The sequence below is a fragment of the Coregonus clupeaformis genome, chromosome 21 (assembly GCF_020615455.1).
Source record: "Coregonus clupeaformis isolate EN_2021a chromosome 21, ASM2061545v1, whole genome shotgun sequence".
NCBI classification, from domain to species: Eukaryota; Metazoa; Chordata; class Actinopteri; order Salmoniformes; family Salmonidae; genus Coregonus; species Coregonus clupeaformis.
In genome coordinates, this window is record NC_059212.1 from 25,905,609 (window position 1) to 25,916,668 (window position 11,060).

Sequence of the window (11,060 nt, forward strand, 5' to 3'; positions counted from 1 at the left end):
TCTGGGATTGATTTTTACTTTTCGCACCAAAATATATACATCTCTAGGAGACAGAACGCGTCTCCTTCCTGAGCGGTATGACGGCTGCGTGGTCCCATGGTGTTTATACTTCCGTACAATTGTTTGTATAAATGAACGTGGTACCATCAGGCGTTTAGAAATTGCTCCCAAGGATGAATCAGACTTGTGGATGTCAAAAAAATAAAAAAAACGGAGGTCTTGGCTGATTTCTTTTGATTTTCCCATGATGTCAAGCAAAGAGGCACTGAGTTTGAAGGTTGGCCTTGAAATACATCCACAGGTACACCTCCAATTGACTCAAATGATGTCAATTAGCCTATCAGAAGCTTCTAAAGCCATGACATCATTTTCTGGAATTTTCCAAGCTGTTTAAAGGCACAGTCAACTTCTGACCCAGTGGAATTGTGATACAGTGAATTATAAGTGAAATAATCTGTTTGTAAACAATTGTTGGAAAAATTACTTGTGTCATGCACAAAGTAGATGTCCTAACCGACTTGCCAAAACTATAGTTTGTTAACAAGAAATTTGTGGAGTGGTTGAAAATGAGTTTTAATGACTCCAACCTAAGTGTATGTAAACTTCCGACTTCAACTGTAATTAGGCACGCCTTTCCATTCTTTTGTTGTGCATATGGCGGAAGTGTGCGTGACCACTCAAATGGAGGGGCAAGGGGAAGGAGTGATTTGGCATTCAGCTCATGTCATCAGAAGGCCTCTGATTTGTCATTTGACCCAGGCCTTCTTCAAAGACTGAAATGAGGATGCATTGGTCTGTCTAGGAGCAGCGGTATGAAATGTGCGTAGATAGAAAGCAATTCAACCTCTACATACATGATCAATATACACATACGGAAAATGATACAGAGACATACAGTGGTGTATGTGTGATTTTACATTTTTCTCACGTTATATATTTTCATTTGAAACTTTGGACATTTTTGAGATCTCCTCAAGGTCGACCGAAGTTGAACTGGCTGGAAAGGAGAGCTTCTCTGACATTTTGTTGAGTTTGTATTCATTTTCTTCACCATGAAAGCAGGGAACGGACTTCTCTTCCATGTTTTCACTTTAACACTACCTGTGGATGTCTGGGCTGATGGCCTTGCCAAAGGACTAGTGAAACGGCCTCGCCCAGATTCTGAGAATATATATAAATATGTATATCTCTAACTAAATATGAATATATCTTCTGAATAAATCTTCATATTGAAGGTGACGTGTATGAATATGTATGCACAAAACTCTCTCTGCTTGCCTTTTTGGCATAGATGACGTTTTTGTGGACTGGATTGTGATGGAGATGGTCATATACTGTAGATTCTCTACAGCGCCACCTAGCCCTCTGGAGGACAAAACATAAAGACACCTTTTTGTTTCTTTCCCCAATGCTGAGGGGTCACATGGACAATCCGGAATGAATTTTGACCTGGAAGTAAATGTACAAAGGACCATGTACAAATGACTCTTTCTGTAGATGTGTATAAAACAACTTTAGGGATAAAAAAAAAAGTAACAAAACGTCCATTCTCTGGAGAGCCCATGTTAAATGTAAGTGTATTCATGCCATATCTTCCTGGTGAGCACTTACTTGTACAGACTCTGTATTTTTCTTTATTTCCTCTTGTTTGTGTTGGAGCGATTGGATCCATACAGAATGGGAAGGAGAGTGGATAGTGTCTCGTCTGCTGGCCAAGGTCTACGGTATGTATCTGCTATTGATCCTGATAGTAACTGTATTGTCATACATCCTCACAAATGTGTTTTTTGGTAAACAGTTAGAGTAATGAAAGACATCCGAAAGAGGGAGTTGCTGGAGTCAAGTTTATGATTTCAGGTCTCACAGTGGTTTGCCATTAAAAACATTGTTTTCATTTCTAGATATTCTGATTGTAGAGAGAGGCAGCCATATCGTATAAACAGCCGATGAGCTAATCAAGACATCTGACATTGGAGTGTTTCCCCACACTGTCTGGGTCTGGCTTAGCCAACAGGCGCCTCTCAAAAGCGCACAGAGGCACTACGCACACACACTAAAACAATTATAGCACCTCGAAGGAGTTCTGCTTGCACTTCAATCCCCCACACACCTGTTACCTAAAGTGGCTACTTTTACAGCTATTACTAGTACACTAAAAGCTATGTCAATTGTAAGTATTGGTAAGTGACTGCTCTACCTACTTTGGCCACTATTCATTTTTATGTCCATAACTGGGTGAATCTTAATTTCCACTTAAGTCAAATGTTCACTTAGTCGTATAGTGATGTCAATGGATGACTAAGTGAAAATTCGACTTAAGTGGAAGTTAGTATTTGCCCCAATGTCTATAAGTGGAACACACTCTATTGCAATTGGTGGAAGACAGAGGAGGCTGGTGGGAGGAGCTATAGGAGGACGAGCTCATTGTAATGGCTGGAATGGAGTTAATGGAATGGAGTCAAACGTGGTTTCCATATTTTTGATACCGTTTCATTCCAGCCATTATAATGAGCCTGTCCTCCTATAACTCCCCCCACCAGCCGCCTCTGGTGGAAGAGGTTTATTCTTGAGATAGGGGCTACTGAGGACATGGATACTATTTGAGTTAGAGCGAGAGTATTCTTCTGAAGTATGTCTGAAGATGGAGTAAATGGTGGTCTAGGAGGAGAAGCAGACATGATGAGTCTGAGGGCTTCGGTACACAGGGTTGATTGTACTACTAGCCCAGCTCTTGTGTATGCTAGAAGCCTGTGATTGCAGTGGTGTAGTCTTAGAGATGGCTGTCTGGTCTTACACCAATCACACTGAATCTCAACTATGTCTGACAGCAAGGCCAAGGAACCTGGTTGATGATGGTGGAACTGCTCTGATAAAAACAGAATTATAAATAAGTGTAGTCACCAACCTATTGAAATGTCCACTTTACTAAAGTAGGCAATCAATGCAAAGGTAACAATCCATGTTACACTGTAGATATAGCAAAATCATTATTAGCAGTGAATTAGCCATAATAATTAGGCCTTTGTTTGCCTGAGAATCCTGTTGCTTCCAGTGACAGCAGAGGGAAAATCAAGTCTGTCTATGTTTGATCATCTACAGAGTAGGCAAGTGTATAACATTGGAACACAAGACACCTTAACCAGATTTAGTCTGGTTGTAGCTCTCATTGCATCGATTTTCTTGTAACTACATCCTCAGGTGTCGGGTCATGACAAACTACTGTTTCCCCAAACACAGATATCATAGACTGCTGTTCTACTAACCACTCTGTGGAATTGGCTAGCCCTCTGCACTCCTGTGCCAAGCAATGGGTTATAATTTTAGGAGGGGTGTGGCCCCATGACTAAGACTGAGGTACCCACCTTGGGATCTGCAATTAGAAATCAATGGCAGCTCATTAACAGATTATTAAGTATCCTCAACCCCCTCACCCCTTCCTTCTCCCCTCTGTCTCACCTCCATTCACCCATCCCTCGCTCCTTCTCATGGCCAGGCTCCAGCTCATTTATCCTGGGTGTAAAAAATCTGTCTCTGGCCCAGGTCTGGGTATGGGTCTGCCCAGCTGGCTGTGGCTGAGAAATGGCTGTATCTCGGGCTCCAGTGCACTCAGGCAGGCAGGGGACCAGGCCACCTGCTGGGGCCTCGGGGCCTCAGTCTGACAGGGGTCTGATCAGCCGCGGGGACGGAGAAGGATGGGGCTGGGCCAGCATACACACACACAGGCATACACACACACACACCAAGGAGTCCTCTAGCACAGCTACTGCACGGCAGTCTGGCTCTTAATGAAGAGAGAGTGGGCCGAGACCTAACAGTGTGTGTCTGTTGGGAAAATGAGAGGGGATGAGAGAAGAGAGGGAGTGGAGAGGGGTTGTCAGACTATGAAACAGTAGCACTATACATCAAGTAAGGTGTATTGGTGTAGGTTCTAATTGTTGTAGTGCAGCTGCAGCTACAGCATATATTATATAAGGCCTACGACCACCTGAGCCGTTTGAATAAACCCTATATGACAACCTATATATTAAGCTCTTTAGGTCGAAACCTAGCTTTTAAAAAAGTCCTCTCAACATCATTCACACAAGCCCGGAGTACCCTACACATAACTATTAATTATTCGGATTAATGATGACTATTTATTCAATGGAGGGATCTAATTTCAATCCATTACGCTTCCATTCAGCCACGTCTCAAGTATTTGCCATTCAACATGCCTATCTATGAATGAGCTGACAGTCTGTAATTCGCATTTTTCTCATTTTCCATGTGCTAATGTTGGATTTATTAACATTCTGACTCTAATAGCATTCCACTTCAAACTCATGACATGAAAAAGCAATTAGCACTCTCTCCATAATAGCCATTTCAGAATTTGCTGTCATTGTCCCATTCTCTCCTCTTAAAAATAAGCATAATTTACTTCATAGATATTCATTTGTGGATTACTTTGGTATTCATTTTTACAATGCCATCTGTTTTGATTTGTTACAACTTTGTTTGAAAAGTGGGCCCGAGTGTGTCCATTCAGCTGTTGAATAAATGTCTAGTTAAATCAATGTTTCAGAAAGGGTTGATTTAGTTGAAGATGCAACTAATTCCTCTATTTTTATGTGTTCTTCTATTTCAGATATTGGACACACACATAAACAAAAACACACACACACCACACAGCAGACCCAGCATTGCTCAGGACAGCCAATAATGACGAAGACAGCAGGACAGGGACAATGACCTCACTTTGCGGTACACACAGGATATAGGAACCAAATGTGTTTGTGTGTGTGTTTGATTTCCTTTGTGTCTCTCTCTGTATAGCTACCACTTATATATTGTGATGACGAGTATGTGTCCGAGTTTGTAAGCAGTAACTTTCTGAGAACTATTGTACAAAAAATGCACTCAATAAACGCCTTGGAAAAAGAGTCAATCACCGGCGGTCCCAAACTCTGTGAAAGATTATGATTATTCCTGTTTTTTCCACTTCTATTAATATTCAATAACGCAACAGACAACAAGGCTGAGATGCAGATGGACAAGGCTTTTGTGAATAATGCTTTTCAATTATAATGGGGGGGGGGGGGATAAGCAACTCTTGTCACACACACACTCCTGTCACCATGGCACCACTGTAAAAAGCCATCAAGTCGCTCATAAACGAGACGTTACTCTAAATTAACAGAAACTTCCTAAGAAATCAACACAATATTTAGACAAATTAGCAGAAATTAGCCTCTCCTGCTCTCCCTACTCACGCCCACACTGTAGTGTGTGTTGGCAGAGACTGAGACTGGATCCTGTAGGGCTCCTACACAGATGAATGTGTTGTACTACTGTAATTATATGGTTAATGAAGTGGTTTATTGGTTGGTAATTGATTTATATTATCCTGTTAGATATTATTAGAGAGAGAAGTGCGATGATTTTGCTAGGAAAGGAAGAGGAAATGAGGAAGGGGGTGTAAAAGCAAGGTGTTACATGATGAGGCATTGAAGAAATCCTTTAATTCCAAAATGTATTGGCAATAGCTTTTGTTCTATAAAACTTAAAGGGATAGTTCAACCAAATTACAAAATTACATATTGGTTTTCTAACCCTGTAAGTACAAGTCCCATTCATGTCATGGGACCCGATATTAGCATTTTTTGCTAATATCGGTCTCATGACTTAAATGGGATTTGTGCCACAAATGCAAAAACGCTAGCATTTGGAAACAGAACCAGGGAAACTAAACCAAAGCATGGATCACTGTCATACCTTGTCCATACTGCTTACAGGGTAAAGAAACCAATATGTCATTTTGCAATTTGGGTAAACTATCCCTTTAACTTGTACCCATATATACGGGTTGAAAAAGGCAGATTTGTGCACTGATAAACACCTAAATTGGAATGCAGTGGCTGTACAGTAATATGCTATACATGACGTCAGAGCTCTGGCTCTACGCTTCACTGCGCTGTATGGGTTTTGACTGACAGCCTTTCTGAACTTGAGCACCGCACGCGACAAGAAGGTGCCCCCATCCCTCCTGCTAATTGCGTAACTTTTGCAGATTTTTGGTTGTCTGAGTGAGGGAAATGCTGTAAATTAAGAGGACTCTATGTATTTTGAAAGATGAGATGTTGAGGATTATAATAAATGCCGCTTTGATGTCGTACAAGCAAGCCAAACACCTGTGAGTCCAAATGTGCACTTCACATTTCCATATCATAATACTAATGTCATATACAGTACAGTATCAACGTTTATGATCATTATGTTTAATGTACAGTTAAAAGATGACACGGCATCATACCCTGTTTTGAACTTAATGAGCCTGTGTTTGTCTATTGTGAAGAAAATCTGCAGCGGCACACACACCTAAAGGCATTCATGACTCCTTTCAATGCGCACCAAAATTATGATCTGTTTCCCTGAATTGCATTGAGAAAGCCTAACTGTAATATTGTATTTTATAACTTAGCTAGTCATTTTGGCAATAGAACAAGCTTTCAAATGATGCCCACCTGACCCAGATTGCGATTTATAATGGACCGTTTTTAGATTGCGTAAACAACAACAGTAATTGTGTGATGGCGGGGATGCAGCGTTGTGTTCCAAACAAAACAACTACAAGTGTCCTTGCTCTAGTTCCACAACGGCACAGCTAGGAGAGCTAAAAAAAAAAAACGTATAGTTGAAGACTTCTTTGAGTCATAAAAGTGCATTGAAATTGCTCAGGAACTGTGCACACTTTGGAGGTGTATGGCCACTTGGAGACACCAGTTAGGCCTCTCACTCAAGCCCTTGTCATTTTCTTGTTTTATGTTGCACCTACCCCACATTTTCCAGGAGTAGTCTTATCATGTTACTGAATGTATCCAGAGTATTTTCAGATTTCGTTATCAACAAATGTGGCGAGAAGTTCAGTAAATGTAAATTGCACATACAATTGGATTAAGTCTTGTGTCAGGTGAACTGTTGTGTCCTCACCTTTGGTCTAATCATTTTCCCATAATCTTCAAACTGTTCCCTTTCAATTGCTGCCATGGTTAGGCATATGATTTTCAAATTGTATTCTGTAAAAAAGGTTTCAATTTAGCCCTATCCATATAGGCCAATTCCCACTAGTGTAAAGGATTAAAGAGGATTGTGCCAGCTAACACAATATCTAAGCTATTTGGTCCTAAACTGTCACAACAGTGAACCTGAATGGATTCAATCCGATCACACTTTGTCCGTAATGCGCGTTTTAAAGGTAATGTTCCCGCATTTGCGGAGACCACATTCACGGTAAATGCTGCATATGTCAGCGCAATCAGAAATTACCTCGCAGGAGCTAGGGAGGCAGTACAAAGACCCAGTATCTAAAAAAAATTGGAGGCCCCTCACCCTTCAATGTTGTGATGCAAAAATATTGGCAAAATGTATTGCTCATCGAATTAAAAAGGTCGTACCGGACATTATTCATCACAATCAGATGGGATTCTTGAAAGGAAGATATATTGGAGACAACATTAGACAACTTCTAGAAATAATGGTAAACTATGATACTAGAGGGAAACCAGGTATAATCTTTACAGCAGATTTTGAGAAAGCCTTTGATACAGTAGGTCTAGAATCTGTTTTTAAGAGCCTAGATTTCTTCAACTTTGGAGAAGTTGTAAAATAGATAGGATCTTGAAACCATGGAGAGGGAAACACCTGTCCATCTATGGGGAAATTACCCTGATTCATTCCCTATCGTAGTTTACGTATGTATTCATGGCTCTACCGACTCCAGGATAATATTTTTTCAAATATTTAATTGTATCTGGAATGGCAAACCAGACAAAGTTAAACGGGCATATTTACTGTATATAACGAACATGAGTTTGGAGGGTTAAAACTATTAAATATTAAGGCATTAAACCTCTCACTTAAAGCCTCCATTATACCAAAATCATTTTCCAGCAGGCTATTAAGAGAGGCACATCCAATGTTCAAAAAGGGGCTCTTTGCCGTTATGCAGATTAAAACTAACCATTTCTGGTGGATTGGCAATGGAACCCTGTTTAAAGTATCCTCCTTTCTAAATGAAGCGATACAGAGTTAGTTACAATTCCAATTTCATCTTCCAGATAGAGGGAAGACACATTTTCTTCAAAAAAATGTATAAGGAAGGTATCATGTTTATGAATGACATTGTAAATAATTTTGTCACCCAAGCAATTAACAAAGGTGTATGGTGATGTACAGTATGCTCAATATATTGTGGACCCCAGGAAGAGTAGCTGCTGCTTCTGCAAAAGCTAAAGGGAATCCAAATAAAGAAATAAACAAAAGTATTACCAACTCATCGCAGCTCTACAACAAAAATGAAATAGGCAATTACTCAAAAGAGAAAGGAATGAATTAGTTTGTCTGCCAATCAAAAACCATGCATGGTAAAATGTATCAGTTTCACTTAAGGTCGAGAGGTTTGACAACTATACTCCATAAAATTCAAGATAGTTGGGAACAGATGTTTGATGTCCCAATACCATGGCATCAGATTTATGAAATGATATATAAAATAACATTTGACACATCAATACATTATTTTCAATTTAAACTATTATATAAAATTCTTGCCACAAAATGAATGCTCAAAACATGGGGCATTGAACAGTCAGCCCTGTGTAGACTCTGCTACGAAGAAACAGCAGGTAGCTTAGTGGTTAAGAGCGTTGTGCCAGTAACCGAAAGGTCGCTGGTTCTAATCCCTGAGCCAACTAGGTGAAAAATCTGTCGATGTGCCCTTGAGCAAGGCACTTAACCCTAATTACTCCTGTAAGTTGCTCTGGATAAGAGTGTCTGCTAAATAATGTAAATGTAAACAGCATCAACAGATAATCTCTTTCGGTGGCTTGCTTTTGGAGTCAAGTCCAGGAATGGTTGTTGAGTCATAATGTATGTGTTCAGATGGACCTACAAAACTGGCTCATATTATTCCGAACTCTATGATGTCACCTCAGAGAGTTATATAAAGCATCCTCCCACTCCTTTCCCAAGGCTGTGATTAGCTAAGAATCTGAAGAGGTTAGAATTGCTTCACTTCATCATAGGGTAGGATATGACCCATCCTCTAACATACAGTGAGGGAATTTTGTACGTTTGCCCACTGACAAAGAAATGATCAGTCTATAATTTTAATGGTAGGTTTATTTGAACAGTGAGAGACAGAATAACAATAAAAAATCCAGAAAAATGCATGTCAAAAATGTTATAAATTGATTTGCATTTTAATGAAGGGAAATAAGTATTTGACCCCCTCTCAATCAGAAAGATTTCTGGCGCCCAGGTGTCTTTTATACAGGTAACGAGCTGAGATTAGGAGCACACTCTTAAAGGGAGTGCTCCTAATCTCAGTTTGTTACCTGTATAAAAGACACCTGTCCACAAAAGCAATCAATCAATCAGATTCCAAACTCTCCACCATGGCCAAGACCAAAGAGCTCTCCAAGGATATCAGGGACAAGATTGTAGACCTACACAAGGCTGGAATGGGCTACAAGACCATCGCCAAGCAGCTTGGTGAGAAGGTGACAACAGTTGGAAGAAACACAAAATAACTGTGAATTTGCCTCGGCCTGGGGCTCCATGGAAGATCTCACCTCGTGGAGTTGCAATGATCATGAGAACGGTGAGGAATCAGCCCAGAACTACATGGGAGGATCTTGTCAATGATCTGAAGGCAGCTGGGACCATAGTCACCAAGAAAACAATTGGTAACACACTACGCCGTGAAGGACTGAAATCCTGCAGCGCCCGCAATGTCCCCCAGCTCAAGAAAGCACATATACAGGGCCGTCTGAAGTTTGCCAATGAACATCTGAATGATTCAGAGGAGAACTGGGTGAAAGTGTTGTGGTCAGATGAGACCAAAATCAAGCTCTTTGGCATCAACTCATCTCGCCGTGTTTGGAGGAGGAGGAATGCTGCCTATGACCCCAAGAACACCATCCCCACCGTCAAACATGGAGTTGGAAACATTATGCTTTGAGGGTGTTTTTCTGCTAAGGGGACAGGACAACTTCACCGCAACAAAGGGACGATGGACGGGGCCATGTACCGTCAAATCTTGGGTGAGAACCTCCTTCCCTCAGCCAGGGCATTGAAAATGGGTCGTGGATGGGTATTCCAGCATGACAATGAACCTAAACACACGTCCAAGGCAACAAAGGAGTGGCTCAAGAAGAAGCACATTAAGGACCTGGAGTGGCCTAGCCAGTCTCCAGACCTTAATCCCATAGAAAATCTGTGGAGGGAGCTGAAGGTTCGAGTTGCCAAACGTCAGCCTCGAAACCTTAATGACTTGGAGAAGATCTGCAAAGAGGAGTGGAACAAAATCCCTCCTGAGATGTGTGCAAACCTGGTGGCCAACTACAAGAAACGTCTGACCTCTGTGATTGCCAACAAGGGTTTTGCCACCAAGTACTGAGTCATGTTTTGCAGAGGGGTCAAATAGTTATTTCCCTCATTAAATGCAAATGAATTTATAACATTTTTGACATGCGTTTTTCTGGATTTTTTTGTTGTTATTCTGTCTCTCACTGTTCAAATAAACCTACCATTAAAATCATAGACTGATCATGTCTTTGTACAGTGGGGGAAAAAAGTATTTAGTCAGCCACCAATTGTGCAAGTTCTCCCACTTAAAAAGATGAGAGAGTCCTGTAATTTTCATCATAGGTACACGTCAACTATGACAGACATATTGAAAAAAAAAAGGATTTTTAATGAATTTATTTGCAAATTATGGTGGAAAATAAGTATTTGGTCACCTACAAACAAGCACGATTTCTGGCTCTCACAGACCTGTAACTTCTTCTTTAAGAGGCTCCTCTGTCCTCCACTCGTTACCTGTATTAATGGCACCTGTTTGAACTTGTTATCAGTATAAAAGACACCTGTCCACAACCTCAAACAGTCACACTCCAAACTCCACTATGGCCAAGACCAAAGAGCTGTCAAAGGACACCAGAAACAAAAATTGTAGACCTGCACCAGGCTGGGAAGACTGAATCTGCAATAGGTAAGCAGCTTGGTTTGAAGAAATCAAC

General features: G+C 40.8%; 1 long non-coding RNA gene across 1 annotated transcript; it reads left to right on the forward strand.

Moving 5' to 3' along the window:
* The first annotated feature begins 552 nt into the window (after positions 1-552).
* On the forward strand, positions 553-4,927 carry LOC121535153. Its single transcript, XR_005994718.2, has 2 exons — positions 553-1,724; positions 4,628-4,927. It is a non-coding gene; the product is annotated as an uncharacterized LOC121535153 (long non-coding RNA).
* Positions 4,928-11,060: the final 6,133 nt, after the last annotated feature.